We start from the raw sequence: 4770 nt of genomic DNA on the forward strand, positions 1-4770 counted from the left end.
TTTTATAAAGCTTCGACCGTCCTAATGGGCTGCACACACTCGGCCCAAAACAAAAATTGAGGCCTTGAAAACACTCAAATAACCCATTAGTGCGCACGGCTCTTTTCCTTTTTTAAAAAAAAAACAAAACTTTATCAATTCATCTCATCAATGATAAATCACTAAGCAATCACAAATCTAGTTTTACCCTTTTTTCAAGCTTAATAGACTCATACACACGGTTAAAGAGCTGCACAGCCATTTATTGTGAACATGTATACAAGGACCCAGATCAAAGATAACACCATATGCTCCTTGTTTTCTTTTATAACCATATACTATTCAAGTAATAGAGCAAACTCCATACCTGAGCTATGTCAACCACATGTTCAGAATGCCTACTAGGAGCTATCACACCCTTTTGAATTGTTGAAGATCATGCGCTTGATGCTTGTCGGTAGTCTTTCACACTGGCATACCTTTAATTTGTAGATCCATTCCAACATGTTATGGCAGCTGGAGATTATCTCTTTGAAGAGTGCACCTCTTTTGTCCATATTTTTTTTGTTTTTTGTTTTTTTTTTAATTATTTTTTTTATATACACTTCCGATGCAACTGAGACTTATGTTTGTTGCCTCACAACCCCGTGTATCAGTGACATCACTTGACTTTTCCATCATTGATCCCAGATCAACCATCTATCAGGAACTTATTCCTGATGATGTACATGCACGTCTCTTCACATCTCTTTGACCTCCTTAAAATCATGACAACATTTCACGGGGTGGACAGACCGGCATGACAGGCAGCTATTTACCACAGTTTCTTTCAGAGTGTTGATCTTCTATATATTTCAGGATTTACATGATCTGTCCTAGCATATGTTCCTGTCTCAGATTAACACAGCTCAAGCAAAGCATTAATACTCACAGACACCAACTGATTTTCTCATATTCACAATTCTGTTGAAATCCAAAGGCTTGGTAAGCAAATCAGCTAACTGAAATTATGTGCTCACATGATCAATCTCAATCAGTTTTGCCTCTACAAGATCACGAATAAAATGGTGTTTAATGTCAATGTGCTTAGTTCGTGAATGCTGAACAAGATTCTTAGATATGTTAATTGCACTCAGATTATCACAATGAATTAGAAGAGTATCAGAACCCATACCATAGTCAGCAAACATTTGCTTCATCCACAAGAGTTGAGTGCAGCAGCTCCCTAAAGGAATGTATTCAGCTTTAGTTCACCCTGGGCGTTCGGCGATAACCGGACAAACCGAACCGGACAACCCAAAAATTTTGGTTATCGGGACAAACCAAAGAGAGGGAGCATAACCGTTCGGCTAAATTAAATTTGATAATCGAATTTCGGTTCGGTTTGGTTCGGTAATCGGACCGATCGGTTTATGAAAAACCGCATAAGTATATAACCCTAACCGTATGTGTTAACCCTGAATTTCTCACTTCTATCTTTCTTCGATACTGCAGTCCGCAAGATGCGATTCTGAAAGCGAGAGAGAAGTTCATCAGCTCCGATCTAATCTCGTTTATTCTCCTTCATCAACTCATCTTCTTCTACTTCTACTCTTCTAATCGGTTCTACTACGGATACATCTGCGAGCTACAGCCTAGAACAGCCGAGAAATTCGTAAAGTAAAGGTCAATAATTTCGTTGTTCTTTGTTTTCAATTTCTTTGTGTTCTTTAGTTGTTTTTGGTTGTCAATTTGGCTATTTCGATTCGTTAGCAACATTTCATAAAGAAATTGCAACCCAAACCCTAAATTTTTTGAATCAAAAAATTTAGGGTTTGGGTTCCAATTTCTTTCTTAAATTTAGGGTTTATCTTCTTTTTTTGTTCTTCGTAGTCAATTAATATCGCCGATTCGATAGCAACCGATTAGGAAATTCAAAATTGAAACTGAAACCCTAAATTTTTTGAATTAAAAAATTTAGGGTTTCGGTTTCAATTTCATTTTGAAATTTAGGGCTTATCTTCTTTCTCTGTTCTTCGTAGTCAATTAGTCTCTTTTATTTGTCAATTAGTCTATCATTACCATCTGATTAGGTTATTTAGGGTTTATGTTATATTTACTTTATTTGTGATCTTGTTTCAGTATCTGTAACTTGTATTGTTAATTGTTATCTTATTATGAGCTAATGAGAGCTGTAAAATCATTTGTAAATGGCTGATGAGAACGACAAGGAGCCTACAGTTCAACTCGGACAAGAAGATGCAACTGCAGATGTTGCAGCGAATGTTGCATCTGGAAAGAAGAGTCCAAGACCTGCATCTGGTACTGATAAGCCACTGAAACCAAGAAAGAAGTATGCAAAAAGAGCTCCGGTTTGGGAACATTTTCTGCAAAGGGAAGGAGATCATGCGAAGAGCTACTGTAAGTATTGCGCAGCAGAGATAGCTTGTGATACTAAGGCAGTAGGTACTAGCCCGATGATAGGTCACATTAATAGATGCAAGCAGTATAAGGATTGGGTAGAAAAGGAAAAGCAGAAGGTTATAAGCAGTGATAACAATGGGAATCTGAAGGTCATTAAGTATGACCCGATGTTGTTTAGAAGATCAATTAACGAGATGGTAGTAGTGAATGAGTTGCCACTCTCATTTGTAGAGTCAGAGGGATGGAAGCGGTTCTGCTTCAATGTCTTGTCGATGTACAATACAATCTCTAGAAGGACAAGTACTAAAGACATTGTGGCGATGTATCTGCAAGAGAAGGCAGCTCTGAAGAACTTGTTTAGTAAAGAAAAACAAAGGGTTTCTCTCACTACGGATATATGGACGTGTCCTACCACTTCATACAACTATACATGGTGATCACAGCTCACTGGATTAATAGTGAATGGGAATTGCAAAAGAGAATTCTAAGCTTTAAGGTCATCACGGATCACAAAGGAGACACCATAGTAGGACAGTTGATAGATTCCTTAGATGATTGGGGAATTGAGAAAGTCATGGTGACAGTCGATAATGCGAAGAACAATGACAAGGCTTTGGATGCTTTTAAGGTTCAGTTGAGGCTGAGAGGAGAGGATGCATTACTTAGAGATGGTGACTACCTACATATGCGTTGCTGTGCACATATCCTCAATCTGATTGTCGGCGATGGTTTGAAGAAGGTAAACCATCATATTGTTGCTATTAGGAATGCAGTGAAGTATGTTCGGTCATCATTCACTAGGTTGAAGTCTTTCGCAATGAGGTGTGACACAGGGAAAATGTGTAGAGGGAGTTTGCCACTCGATGTTTGCACACGCTGGAACTCAATGTATCTGATGTTGAGTTCTGCTTTGAAGTTGCGGAAGGTTTTTGAGAAGATGGAAGCTGAGGACAAGTTGTACTGTGATTATTTTGAGGAAGAGGATGAGAAAACAAGGATAAACGAGTTGGACCGCCGACTAATTCTACTTAGGAGGAAATTGCGAGGTTGGACAAGTTTCTGAAAATATTATATAAGTGCACTTTGATATTCTCTGCTTCCAATTCAGTTAGTTCCACTGTCTGTTACAATGAGATTGTCAACATTGAGAGGAACCTGATGAGCAAGTGTACCAGTCCTGATGAGGAGATCAGAAAGCAAGCTCATGTTATGAGGGATAAGTTTGATGAGAAGTATTGGGATGGATTAGGAAACATGAATCCGCTAGTGATTGTGGCCAGTGTCTTTGACCCTCGAAACAAGATGAAGTTTGCTTCTCTCTGCTTTGATCAGCTGTATGGTAAGGAGACGATAGAGTCTAGGCACCTCAATGCGAAAGTTTCAGATGTTATGAAGAAACTGTATGAGCATTACAGTTACAAGCTGAGCACACCAGAAGCCATCGAAGACACCCCAGATTCTCAGCCAGAGTCTAGCGTCTTTGAGTTATTAGATGATGAAGATTGTGAGGGGATACTTGCAATATTCGACAAGGTGGTTGGGTTGAAGACTTCTGCAGATAACTACAATGAGTTACAATAGTATCTAGCAGAGAAACCTGAGCCGCGAGTAGAGAATAAGTTGGGGATGCCTTATGATGTTCTCAGTTGGTGGAGACGTAATAGCCCAAAGTATCCAGTCTTGTCAGAAATGGCTAGAGATATTCTAGCAATTCAAGCCTAATCGGTTGCTTCAGAATCATCTTTTAGTACAAGTGGGAGGGTCTTGGATCCTTACAGAAGCTCTTTAACTCCTTACATGGTTGAGGTTTTGTTGTGCACCCAACAATGGTTAAAGAGTTCGTATAAAGGAGGAGCAGCCATAGCAAACTTGGCCCAGATGTTGGAGGAAGTTGAATTCTTTGAGTCTCTTGGCAAGTTTAACTTCACTCGGTTTAGTTATCCTTTCAAATCTTTTGATATCTATAAGTTTATTAATTTTTTGCATTTGTTTTCTTGTGTAGATACTCAGAATCCAATGGAAGCTATTCATTAAGTTTCTTCATAGTATGACAGGTATGATTGTGGTTCTGTCTAAGTGTTCATATAAGTTTCGTTTTTGTTGTTGATTAACATTGTTTTTGTAATGATTTTTACAGGTAGGAAGCTGCGTATTTTATCCATTTGATGTGGAATGCAGCGTTAACAATGGATGGTATATTACTGACTTTGAAGATGCTCTTTTGACTATTTTTTGATGCGAAGTAGCATGCTTTTGTTGATGGATTGGTTTTTTGATGTAATGCTAGCTTAAACTAGATACAATGCTAGCTTAGAAGCTTTTCTAATGGTCTGTAAGGGTTTGTTATAGTCTGTACTAGTAGCTTAAAGCCTTTAAACTCATTAACAC

The sequence above is a fragment of the Camelina sativa genome, chromosome 5, assembly GCF_030686135.1.
Source record: "Camelina sativa cultivar CO46 ecotype springtype chromosome 5, ASM3068613v1".
NCBI classification, from domain to species: Eukaryota; Viridiplantae; Streptophyta; class Magnoliopsida; order Brassicales; family Brassicaceae; genus Camelina; species Camelina sativa.